The 14,081-nt window shown below is 35.8% G+C and overlaps 1 pseudogene; it reads right to left on the reverse strand.

Moving 5' to 3' along the window:
- LOC113894937 overlaps positions 1-11,767 on the reverse strand; it is a 172,795-nt pseudogene extending 161,028 nt beyond the window's left edge.
- Between the last annotated feature and the right edge of the window lie 2,314 nt (positions 11,768-14,081).

Here is a 14,081-nt window from a genome sequence, read left to right on the forward strand (position 1 = left end):
TAGTGTATTGTCATGAGCATTAAAATGCCTAAGTCCATGCCAGGAGCAGAGGGTCTGAGATTTCATGGTAGGTGGGGCAACACTGAATGGTATAATAGAGAATTTGGTGTGTGGACAAAGAGAAGGGAGTAAGGTTGCTCACAGCGCTTATCTGGGCATCTAAAAAGCAGCATTAAGGAAGGGGACAACTGAGGGATGAATCACACATGACACAGTGTGGGCATGAGAGATAAGCAAGAAGAGGAAGAAAAGGGGGGAAACTAACTATAGAAAAGGTCCACAGTAATTCCAAATTTACATCTCTATCTGTTGTCCTGGATCACCCTGACGATGGGAGATAATATCGTTCATGCTTTCTGAAATGGCTCCTGGAAGGGAGGTTGGTTATTACTGGAACTGTGCTTGCTTGCATAATCCATCTAAAGATGGAGTACACTTTTGAGTGAAAAGCTGGAGAAATTTTATTCTGTAAATGTCATAATCTATTTTTATCACCAGGCTATGGCCCAGTGTTTAGATTTATGCTGTTGTATCTGTAGTAACTCCTTGTAAAGGTATTGACTTTCAACATAAAAGAGAAGAATAAAATTATAACCTTTGACCCTCATATGGGAGCGGCCATATTGTTCTGTTTATTCAGTTCGGTAGTGTCAAGTTATTTTCTTTAACTAGGAGACAGACTCGCCCTAAGTTATGTCTTAGTAAAATGTGTTAGTGGCCATTTCTTTAAAAATACAGCAGGTGTTAAGCAGCATAAACATTGAAAAGTCAGGAAATTGAGATTCTATTGAAATAGAGAAACTAAGTTCAGTACCAAGCAAGATGTGTATAACACTCATACTGCTAAAATATGGCCATGGATGCCCCCTTTATGGTAGATGTTCCAATGCCATTCCTCATGTAAGCTACTTCTATGGGCCCATCAAATTCCTGTGGGTCTTGATTTGTGAAATTTTCTAACCTTTTTCAACCTCCTTCTGTACTGCTCTCAGCAATGTACCCAGAGCCTCCTACTGTAGAAGTTCCTTTACTCTTAAAAAAAAAAGAAAGAAAGAAAAAATTACTCTTTTGAGTGGAGTAGTTTTAAGTTGGCTCAATCTTGGTTTCCTTTCAAACCATCCACCTAGCCCAAGGGGAAATCACGTAGTGGGAGTGCAGGCTGTTCCCCTTTTGCTACTTTTTCACTTTCCCTTCCCTTTAATAACCACACCAGGCAACCCTGGACTTCCAGAATTTTTTAGGCGAAAAGGTGTCAGTCTTAGCACTCACATACACTCCAAGTTCTCAATAATTCTTCCACTGAGCTCCCATCCAGTGGGAGCCCAGAAATATGCCTCTGCTTGTCAACTCTATGGAAAGCTCAAAGTGCCCAGGCAATCTCTTCTAGCTGGGCCTAGCCTCACCTTTTGGTTCTTTTAGAGCCTCCTTCTTACTCCCCCCTACCCTCTGCTAAATGTGCTTTCCTGATAAAGAGCACTAGCTACCTGGTCCACAAAACAGTGCTCCTGAGTACCTCCACTTTAGTGAATGGCTGCCTCACGTTTCTTTTATAGAGTGGCTTGGTTACTGAGTATGAGGAGAACAGGATTGGCAATGTCCTAGTATTAATAAATTTAGAAGAATCATCTGGCAATCCCTCGGAGCTGTCTTTAGAATAATGGTCCAAGAATAATAGGTCCTGTTTTCTTTACTTTTCGTTCTTAGGGGAAATCATGAGACAAAAAGGAGGAAAAAAAAAAAAAAAACCCTATTGGCATCCTATTCCAAATGTTCTATGCTATTATTTTGGATATTTTTTTTCATTTTCTCATAATCATATGAGACAGTGTTTAGAAATACATTGTTTTACTCATTGAAAATACTCGTAACTGTTTTGACGTAGCTTCATTTTTCTATGGGTAGTAGAATAACCAGACTTATGAAAGTAGCAGAATGTGACTTGGTCATGACAAATTATTCTTGGAAGTCAATAAGGGAAACTTCATGGGGAAAAGTAAGCACAGTGACAGCAAATGATAGGGTTCTACTCTCTGCATTTGTAGCAGCCAAACTTAAGAGAATGAATGTGACATCAGGTATTGGAAACCACTAAGTGACTACTAGAATCCTGTAGTGGATTGAAAGCATAGCCACATTTTATGGCTTCTCTCATAAAGACATGATATCTGTTATCTCCACCCTTTAAATCTAGGCTTGTGTTGGGAATTTCTCTGACCAGCTGCATGGGATATAGGGACAACACTGAGTTCCTATAGTGCTCTGTTGAGACCTCTATGTAAGAAAAGCAGCTGAGCCTATAGGACCTAAGAGACCCTGTGGAGGAGACACAGGTGCCCTAGCCAGCAGGCAGTATTAACTGTCAGATATGTTCACCTGAGTGAATCTAGACAAAACCAAAGGATAAAACTTCCCAGCCAACACATAGAATCATGGGGCCACATATTTCTATATATATAAATCATACATACCGCTGTACATTAGGGCTTCCCTCATAGCTTAGTCAGTAAAGAATCTGCCTGCAATGCAGGAGACCCAGGTTTGATTTCTGGTTTGGGAAGATCTCCTGGAGAAAGAAATGGTAATCCACTCCAGTATTCTTGCCTGGAAAATCCAAAGGGCAGAGGAGCCTGGCAGGCTGCAGTCCGTGGGGTCGCAAGAGTTGGACACGACTTAGTGATAAACCACCACAACTGTACGTTAGAAGATGTAGGTAAATACTGGCTCAAAACATTAGGCAATCAGAACTAGCCTCTATGTATTTAAATTAGTGGTGGCTCAGAGGCACAAACTTTGATCTCTTAGGACGAACATCACAATTATTGACTTTCTTATGTGACTCAGAATTCTGAGGGAGACAATTTTCAGAAGACAGAATGAATGGTTCTCCTAATGTCATGAGATATTATTTCATTTGATCACCCATTTATACATTTGCTAAGTTTGTGTATTAGATTATTTTCCTATCAGTGGGCTTAACTGTCAAGTGAGGAGACAGATACTAAAGTCAAACAAATTAAATCATTGTGCAAATGTTATGCAAAAGGTGGACAGAGTGCCAAGAAAGCCCAGAAAATGTGTTTAATAAACTTTGGGCCATTAAATAATGCTTGTGGAAATGTAATATTTAAGATTAGTTTTAAAAGGTGATTATGACCTTGGTTAAGTGGAGAAAAAAGAGATATGTAGCATCCAGGCCATTGGTCTGTGCACATGGTGGGCATTAATTAGGTTAAGTGTATTTGACATAGAATCCACACATCTAGCTTTATTATATATCTTTTTCACTGTCAAACGAAATACATGTTTAAGTAACATAGATTTCTGGCCAGAATCCTATTAAGATGTCTTGGTCTAAGACTTAGTAAATCCTGTGAACTTTGGATAACACAGAAAACTACTGTAGCACTAAATCTGAAAACTTAATTATGTTACTGTATTGATGTATTGTTATGCTTTCCGTTGAAAGAGATCAAATATCTGTATCTTTTTATCATGAGAGATTATTTATGATTGCTTAACATGCTCAAGATATAATCTGTAGGTTGACTTTTAAAGTATTTAAAGTAACAAATTTATTATGTTCTCAAAATAGCTAAATTGATTTTACTTTTTTTGCTAATTGCTCTAACATCACATATATTTGTCTAGATTTTTAAGTCAGCTAGAAGTAACCAGAAAAGCATGTTTAAAAGAAATGTTTATATACATATAAATTATTCATTTATGAGAAGTCATTTGTTATTTATAGCTTAAAGTATCTGGGGACATTTTGTATTCATTTACATTTTAAATGAACTCAACTTTACCAAAAGTGATTTGTGTTAGGTTTTAATTAAAATTTTCCATTATAAAATCCTTTAAAATATTCTAAAGCTTCTCTTTACTAGGAATCAGTGAGCAAAACCAGTACATATTTTCAGATTCTCAACCATGTTTTGTCATGGCCCATTAACAACTTCAGAGAGCTCATTGAATTTTTTAAAATTAAGTTTCAGAACACTTTCTCTCTATTAGTCAAACTGTCCCTCAAGCAGATCATTCAAATTACTCATGCAAGTCAAAAATTGATCTTATGTGTTAGAGATAATAAGTACATAAGAAACATTTGTCATACCTTAAAACTCAAACTGTTTTTAAGTTTAAAAAATTGATTATGATTCTTCTCTCAGTAATAGGTTTTATAAGCTGAACTTTTTTCCCTTTTCACTCGTACTTTCTTTTAGCCTTTTTCTGTATTTCATCCTTCTCTCTCAATACATGCATGCATGTGCTCATAATTTATTTAAATTTTAAAATTATCTTTATTTTATTCTTTTATGAAGTTGTAATATATTTTAAATAGACTTATAAGAATGCTTGTATACTTACAAAATCACATTAAGAAACAAATTTGACTTGGAATCCAGTATTCTGACTAAATTTCATGTTAGAAAACATTGTTAAATGTCAACAGCATTAAATCATTTTATATGGAAATTTAACACTATTAACATTTAAAATACTCTAAAACAAATACAAGCTGAAATACTCCATGTATAATGAGATAAGATTTTGAAGCTATGTTAATCTTAATATATATTGTATATATAATGCATATATAACTATATGTAAGGGCATATGTATTTCATTAACATATAATATTCATGTATATATTATACATGACTATAATATATAGTATATACATTATATCAGTGATGCATATATATATATATATATATAACTTATATAACCATATATACTTACATATGTATTAAGATGGGAGGAAATGAGGCCATGAGAGGAGAGTGTCTAAAAATTCAGAAAATGCTAAAAATTATTAGCAGTGCATAGTTAAGCTGCCTGTATTTCAAAGCTCTTCTTTACTTTCAGCTCCAGTAAATGAAGTGCTATCTCTCTACACCTGTGTTCCTGCCAAATGACCATGGATGATTTTGTATTTTTAAAAAGGCAGCTAAATTAAAAAATATATATATATATACACACACACACACACAAAGTGAGATGGTGATGGCCTATTTAGAATACTTTAGTACTAGATATCTCCTAAGATTGTCCTTTCATCTTCCATCCTTAATATTTTTGGTCAAACCAGGCCCATCATTTCTTTTCTCTCTCTATTTCTCTTCAGGGAGTTAATCTTCTTCTAACTACAGGCCAAAGTCCAATTGTGCTTACTTTGAATATTCACTTTATGAAGCTTCTGAATCATCACCTACACTACTGGCTTCACCAGTGACTCAAATGATACAATTAGTAGGGATTTGTTTTGTTAAAATTGGAACTTTTAAAAAGCCACTTTCCTTTATAATCTTTTTAAACCATGTTTTCATGTTTATTTAATTTGCAAATGTATTGGGCATAAAATGTCTCATATTCTAACAAACCACTTGTTTTAGCCAACAAAGTACTGAAATCAGATATTTCCTGATTCCAACATCATTAATAATGGCTAGGAGAGGCGGGAGGAAAGCAGCGATTTTCATTCTCCAAACATATTTTATTTACTCATAGGGACGAAGCACGAGATTCCTAAATTTTCAGATCAAAAGAAATTGCCTCCTAGATCTCCTGTACATACATTTATTCATACATACATACATAATCGCTTTAGTCATGTGCAATTCTTTGCAACCCTAGGGACCAGAACCTACCAGGCTTCTCTGTCTGTGGGATTCTCCAGGTAAGAATACTGGTGTGGGTTGCCATGCCCTCCTGCCTGGGACCTTGCTGATCCAAGGGTTGAACCTGGGTCTCTTAAGTCTCCTGCATTGGCAGGCAGGTTCTTTACCACTCGTACCACCGGGGAAGACCTAGGTGTCCTACAGACAATTTGTTTAAAAGAGGGAATTCTTTTTTGTTTTAAGATAGAAACATTTACTACTATAATATCATGGGGTGGCTCAAACATTCCATTATTTATCTTTGAACAAGAAGTAAAAAACTCTGGGTGGAGTAGGGAAAGGGAAAGGATAATTTTTTTTTTCTCTTTAGCTCTAAATTATAGAAATAAGCTCACTACATAACTAGGAATGCCGTATAAGTCCTCTAAACATTCAACGTTTTTCCAAGAACATAAATAAAAAGAAAATCAGAGATTACACTCTTAACTACATTGCCGGGAACTCTAATGCAAACTGTAACCAGGAAGAGGAGCATTAAAATTACTGTCACTTGTAGATTATCTTGATGGCAGTAGCCATTATTATTCTCAACAGTTTAAATTCAAAGTGAGCTATAATCTAAAACCTAATAATGGAAGCTATAGTGCCCCCAAACAAAAAACACTCAGCAGAGCTTCACCAGCTAAACACATGTTCTCAGCACAACTCTGTGAAAAGTCAATAACAACTGCATTTGATTCCTATTTATTATGCTTAGAAATGTAGCTCTCTACACATTGCACTCATTAGAGCCACGTGCTGTAGCTTAAATAATAGGTAAGGAACATAATAAGAAGCTTAATTTTTATATATCATAATAATTACACACTTCCTGTCGTTACCCAATCCACTAATTAACCATCAGAATAGCAGATCAGTGTCTGCTGCCTAGATTATTTTGATACCTTCTCTTGGCATGTTCCTGTCAGCAAGGGAAAAAAAAAAAAATCAACAAACCTCAATGGAAACAACTTCTCAGCTGTTTTGAGTTGCCATTTAATAGTTCCCTATTGCTTCTGTGAAAGGAAATTACAGTACGCTGTGACATTGTTTTTGCAGAAAAACAAAGGAGGGCTTCCCTGGTGGCTCAGATGGTAAAGAATCCACCTGCAATACAGGAGACCCAGATTTGATCCCTGGGTTGGGAAGATCCTCTGGAGAAGGGAAAGGCTACCCCCTCCAGTTTTCTTACCTGGAGAATTCCATGGTCAGAGGAGCCTAGTAGAATACAGTCCACTGGGTCTAAACGAGTCGGACAGGACTGAGTGACTCTGTACACAAAGGAGACAGAAAGTGAGAGATAATGGGAGGGACGAAGAAAAGAGGAAAGAAGGGGGAAAAGCAGATTATTACAATGCTGTGTTGTAAATATTTGCAAGATATGTCTTATATTTTTAAAATGTTCTCCTTTCATTCAGAGATGTATTTTTCTCCCTTGTTGACTTTGATCAGCCACTCAACATTAGGCCAATGACAAATTTTAATAGTTTCCAATCTATACATTTCCACACATCAATCTAGTAACTGGGTTACTGCCTGTAGAAGAGTAGAATTTCAAACCAGTGTTCTCAACTGGCTGTCAAGGTTGTGCTAAAGGTCTGATCAAGGAAAAGGAAGCCTAAAGGGATTTATCATTTAAAAAGGCAAGTTATTTAACAACTGCAGAAAATCAACCAGTTGTCCTAAACTCAAAGCACAGTAAAAAAAGAAATAGCGGATGTCTCATCTGCTTACCGTATTTTTCATATTTTAAAGACATAGATTGATTTCAATCTTTTTATTCCTTCTTTACCCTCCATTCTTTAATATTGTGAAATTGGTGTCATTTGGCTTTCCTTGTCTCTTTTCCCATGATTTCACATACTAACATTGAATATAAATTGAGAAGAAGTGTGTTACCAGAGATGTTTCAATTTTAAAGCTTTTCAAATGTACATGATTAATAGGAATGGTCTTGTTCTGCAATTTCACAATTTAAGCAGGAGAAATGGGTGTGTTTTAGTTAGGTGTGTGGCTTCCCTGTGATTCTCAGATTCGTATCATAAAGGCCACTGGTTTCTAATGGAAGGTCAATCAGTCATCAGCAATAATATAGACCCCGATGATGGGAAAGATAGAGGGCAAGAGAACAAAGAGGTAACTGAGGATGAGATGGTTGGATGACATGAATGACTCAAAGGGCATGAGTTTGAGCAAACTCCAGGAGATAATGAAGGACAGGGAAGCCTGCTGTACTGCAGTTCATGGGGTCACAAAGAGTTGGGCATGACTTAGCAACTGAACAACAACTCTCCATATCAGGATTTATTCCTCAAGCCTTAAAACAATCATTAATAACCCAGTATCCACAAAAGCTCACTAATATTATATGGAGATGGATATTAGAACCCCAAAGAATATGGGGGGAGTATTTGTTATAACAGTGCTATGCCAAAAGGCAGAAAAATAAAAGGATAGGAAAGAGTGAGTCATCTTTTCTCATTAAGAAAGTTGTAACCTAACCAAAGGAGACCCTTTGTGGCTAGCATCAAGGACGTACCTCCCGAAATTATCTTATGTATGCTTTCTCACCTGTGCCCTAAAATGGCAGGACCAGTAGCCTTACTGATTAAATAAATGCCAACTTCAGTATCACACACACACACACACAAATCATTTGGGAAAAAAAATGACAAGGAAGTAGTATTTACCTTATCTGCTTCAACAACATTCATATTAAAAGTTCAGAAACCAATATAATCCGTACACTGAATCAATGAATTCACAGAATATGTTACTGAATTTACAGAATAGATTTATTTACTGAAAGTGTTTATAAAAGACCTATTAATACTAGAATGCTTAGATAACCTGATTACTTCCATTATACTTTCTTCCCACTTGGGAACTGCAGGAATCGCACTTCCCTCTGTACAGGTGGGCGGTGATAAAGTGCTCAGTGCGATTAAGTTGGTGAAAAAGTAATTGTGATTTTGGACCATGAATTTTAAATCATTATAACTAGGCTCAAAGACATCTTCGTTAATCAAAATAGAAATTATTATCATCAATACGTTTTTGCCAATGAGGAAAAAGTTTGTTTATTCCCGTAGCTTAAAAATCCATGCTTCAGGATTCTGTGAACTCTTGGAAAGCATTTTCTTCTTCTTGCTGGTTGTGGAAGCATTTTGCCTGCAAAAAGTTATGAAGATTATTGAAGAAGTGGTAGTTGGTTGGCAAGAGGTCAGGTGAATATGGTGGATGAGGCAAAACTTCATAGCCCAATTTGAAATTAAAAAAATAATCAAACATGTTTAATTGCAGGAAAATTGATTTACAATATTGTGTTGGTTTCTGCCATACATCAGCATGAGTCAGCCATAGGTATGCATATGCCCCCTCCCTCTTGAACCACCCCCACCTCCCACCCCATCCCACCACCCTAGGTTTTCACAGAGCCCCAGTTTGAGTTCCCTGAGTCATACGGCAAATTCCCACTGGCTGTCTATTTTACATATGGTAGTGTATATGTTTCCATCGTACTCTCTCCATTCATCCCACACTCTCCTTCCTCCACCCTCTCTTGTGTCCATAAGCCTGTTCTCTGTGTCTGAATCTCCATTTCTGCTTGCAAATAGGTTCATCAGTACCATCTTTCTAGGGTCTATATATTTGTGTTAATATACAATATTTTTCTCTTTCTGGCTTACTTCACTCTGTATAATAGGCTCTAGGTTCATTCACTTCATTTGAGCTGACTCAAATGTGTTCCTTTTTATGGCTGAGTAATATTCCATTGTATATATGTGTATGTGTGTGTGTGTATGTGTGTGTGTGTGTGTGTGTGTGTGTGTGTATATGTATACCACAGTTTATTTATCCTGTTGATAGATATTTAGGTTGCTTCCACTTCTTAGCTATTGAAAATAGAACTGCAGTGAACATTAGGTTACATGTGTCTTTTTCTATTTTTTTTTAAATTTTATTTTATTTTTAAACTTTACAAAATTGTATTAGTTTTGCCAAATATCGAAATGAATCCGCCACAGGTATACATGTGTTCCCCAACCTTAAACTCTCCTCCCTCCTCCCTCCCCCTACCATCCCTCTGCTTATCTCAGTGTATACTCCTAGAAGTGCTGGGTCACATGGTGGTTTTATTCCTAATCTTTTAAGGAACCTCCATACTATCTTCTATCATGTCTGTATCAATTTACATACCCAACTGTGCAAGAGGTTTCCCTTTTATCCACACTGCCTCTAGCATTTATTGTTAGTAATTTTTTTTAAACAGATTAGTTTTTTTTTTTATTAGTCTACAGATTCATGAAAAATTCTCTGGCTCTTCTGGCATTTTAATATTCCATTCCTTAAAAAAAAAAAACAGAATAAATTTATTCTTAAGCATCAGAAACCCATTTGGTAATACTCATTTCCTCCTAATGAGCTGAATGTCCTTTTCTGTTTTTATTTTTATTTTTTTAATATAAATTTATTTATTTTAATTGGAGGCTAATTAATTTACAATATTGTACTGGTTTTGCCATACATCAGCATGAATCCACCACAGGTGTACACGTGTTCCCCATCCTGAACACCCCTCCCACCTCCTTCCCCATACCATCCCTCTGGGTCATCTGAGTGCACCAGCCCCGAGCATCCTGTATCATGCATTGAACCTGAACTGGTGATTTGTTTCACATATGATATTATACATGTTTCAATGCCATTCTCCCAAATCATCCCACCCTCACCATCTCCCACAGAGTCCAAAAGACTGTTCTACACATCTGTGGCTCTTTTGCTGTCTCACATACAGGGTTATCGTTACCATCTTTCTAAATTCCATATATATGCATTAGTATACTGTATTGGTGTTTTTCTTTCTGGCTTACTTCACTCTGTATAATAGGCTCCAGTTTCATCCACCTCTTTAGAACCGATTCAAATGTATTTTTTTTAATGGCTAATATTCCACTGTGCATATGTACCACAGCTTTCTTATCCATTCATCTGCTGATGGACATCTAGGTTGCTTCCATGTCCTGGCTATTATAAACAGTGCTGCGATGAACATTGGGGTACACGTGTCTCTTTCCCTTCTGGTTTCCTCGGTGTGTATGCCCAGCAGTGGGATTGCTGGGTCATAAGGCAGTTCTATTTCCAGTTTTTTAAGGAATCTCCACACTGTTCTCCATAGTGGTTATACTAGTTTGCATTCCCACCAACAGTGTAAGAGGGTTCCCTTTTCTCCACACCCTCTCCAGCATTTATTGCCTGTAGCCTTTTGGATCAAGCCATTCTGACTGGTGTGAAATGCTACCTCATTGTAGTTTTGATCTGCATTTCTCTGATAATGAGTGATGTTGAGCATCTTTTCATGTGTTTGTTAGCCATATGTATGTCTTCTTTGGAAAAATGTCTATTTAGTTCTTTGGCCCATTTTTTGATTGGGTCATTTATTTTTCTGGAATTGAGCTGCAGGAGTTGCTTATATATTTTTTTGAAATTAGTTGTTTGTCAGTTGCTTCATTTGCTATTCCATTCTGAAGGCTATCTTTTCACCTTGCTTATAGTTTCCTTTGTTGTGCAAAAGCTTTTAATTTTAATTAGGTCCCATTTGTTTATTTTTGCTTTTATTTCCAATATTCTGGGAGGTGGGTCATAGAGGATCCTGCTGTGATTTTTGTCGGAGAGTGTTTTGCCTATATTCTCCTCTAGGAGTTTTAGTTTCTGGTCTTACATTTAGATCTTTAATCCATTTTGAGTTTATTTTTGTTTATGGTGTAAAAAGTGTTGTATTTTCATTCTTTTACAAGTGGTTGACCAGTTTTCCCAGCACCACTTGTTAAAGAGATTGTCTTTTCTCCATTGTATATTCTTGCCTCCTTTGTCAAAGATAAGGTGTCCATATGTGCATGGATTTATCTCTGGGCTTTCTATTTTGTTCCATTGTGTTTGTAATTTTTTTGATGGCTATTGTGACAGATGTGAGGTGATATTTTAATCACACTTTTTATTTCCTTTACATACTTTAACTTTTGAAATGTTGGTTGTGCGATGTGTGTTTGGTGGTGGTGTGGAGATGCGTTAGGCCCATCCTGTTGATCAATGCCGACTACAGGCATTGCGGGTTTTGGTGCATCTCATCAATTTGCCTAGCATCCCTGTCGCGTGTAATGGTTTCACCAGAATTCAGAAAGCTCTAGTGGATCAGACCAGCAGCAGACCACCAAACAGTAACCATGACCTTTTTTAGGTACAAGTTTGGCTTTGGAGCTTCTTATCTGTCCGAACTCTGAGCTGGTCATCACTGGTTGTTTTATAAAACCCAGTTGTCATTGCACATCACAATCTGATTGAGAAATGATTCATAGTTGTTGCATAGAATAAGAGAGGATAACACTTCAAAATGAAAATTTTTTTTGATGTTTGATCAGCTCATGAGGCACCCACTTATAGAACTTTTTCACTTCCCAATTTGCTTCAAATGCTGAGTGAGCATAGAACAGTCAATGTTGAGTTTTTCAGCATCTTCTTGTATAAGAGGATCAGCTTCGATGATGCTCTCAGTTAGCCATCATCAATTTCCAATGGCCAGCCACTGTGCTCCTCATCCTCAAGGCTCTAGTTGCCTTTGAAAAATTTCTGGAACCCACTGCATTGTATTTTTGTTATTAGTTCCTGGGCCAAATGTGTTGTTGATGTTGCGAGCCATCTCTGCTGCTTTACAACCCATTTGAACTCAAAATTAGAAAATTGCTTGAATTTGCTTTTTGTCTAACATTATTTCCCTAGTATAACATAAATATAAAATAAACAGCAAGTAATGTCATTAGCAAAAAAATAAAGTGAGAAATTTGTATTAAAATGATATATACCATAACCACATTTATTTAAGAATGTATCCCAATATTATATGGCAAAGTGCAATGCAAAACCTTTTTTGGTTTTGTGATGCAAAATTGCATTTGCAATGCAATTATTTTTGCACCAACCTAATATAATGTCTGTAGAATGTCATGGGCTATCATCATCATTATCTAAATATTTTAGTCTCCATAACACATTGTGAAAACCTCTGATACATAAGTGAACCAGAAAGACTTTATTGTATACCAAAAGCTAAAGCATGTCATAAATATTTTAAACTGCGGAAATAAAATAAATTTGACAACTTTAAAAAAAGCATAATCTCAACAAGCTCAAAATAACCAGATACTATATAGTACACCTGATAAAATGCCAGTGTTCTTTAGACTGCAGGATAAGTAAATAGATAAGTAAAAGTCACTTCCTTTTTAAGGAATATGTTTATGGCAATTATCTTGATAAGATTTTAAAGTCGATTAAGGTGCCATTATCCAAGCCATAGGAAATGATATTTCTTCTTAAGTATTATTACTATTATTATTATTATCATCTGTTTTTTGACATTTAAAAAAGGTCTCCACTCAGGAAATTGCATAAGAACAGATCAGTTTAGAATTATTCCACAGGAAAAAAAAGTTTCCCAAATATTAAACTCTAATTCAATTACAAATTAATAAAACTGAATTACTGAAGACAATTAAATTTGACATGCATTTTATTCTACTACAATTAGTTGCCAGTTTTCATTACATTTGAATGCAGCTCACTGTAAGAATTTAAATTTCTTTTAAAAAAGAAAAATATGCGTCTGAGTTTGTGAGTTCTATTATTTACTTCTTAAGGGAACCTTTCATGTACATCTAGGCCAAAACTTTGCTAAAAGGGTTTTTCTTTTTAATTAGCTTAGGTTTAAATAAAGAATTTATTGAATACTTTAAAGACAAATCTCATTAGATATTAAAACTATTCACCATGACTTTTTCTTGTCATAACATATTATTTTTGTGATTCTTGATTCTTAAACATGGAATCCCTATATACTTTTGAAAGAGTGCAACTAGGGTTGTAAATACTGAATGTATGAGAATCCAATTTCATATTTTTGTCCCAGACGGTTGTAGCAAGACCATATTTAGATTAAAGCAATTTCTTTTTCTACCCTGATGCCCACAACCTTTTAAAATGCCTGCAGTAGAGCTATAGGCTTCAGTGTGCATTGCAAATGATCTTTTAAAGCTTTACACTTTTACTTATATGTCTTAAGCCATTGCAAAGTTTCACAATAGGAAAATTTTTGCTTTCCAATATTCTTTACATTTATATTCATGCATTACCTTGCATATCTAATGTTCACTTATCCACATGTTCCTTACGTTTTTAAAATGTAAGCATGGAAACAAACTACAAAAGTATTCTTCTAAATGACTTGGGTGCCCAATAGAATCATATAACTCTGAAAATCATCCCTATGAGGTCTCTTCTGAACATCATAGCCAGATACCAGCACCAAATGCAAGATAGAGCCTAGGTGCCATATACCCAGTTGGAATTAACAGACAAGCTCATGTG

The sequence above is a fragment of the Bos indicus x Bos taurus genome, chromosome 7 (assembly GCF_003369695.1).
Source record: "Bos indicus x Bos taurus breed Angus x Brahman F1 hybrid chromosome 7, Bos_hybrid_MaternalHap_v2.0, whole genome shotgun sequence".
NCBI classification, from domain to species: Eukaryota; Metazoa; Chordata; class Mammalia; order Artiodactyla; family Bovidae; genus Bos; species Bos indicus x Bos taurus.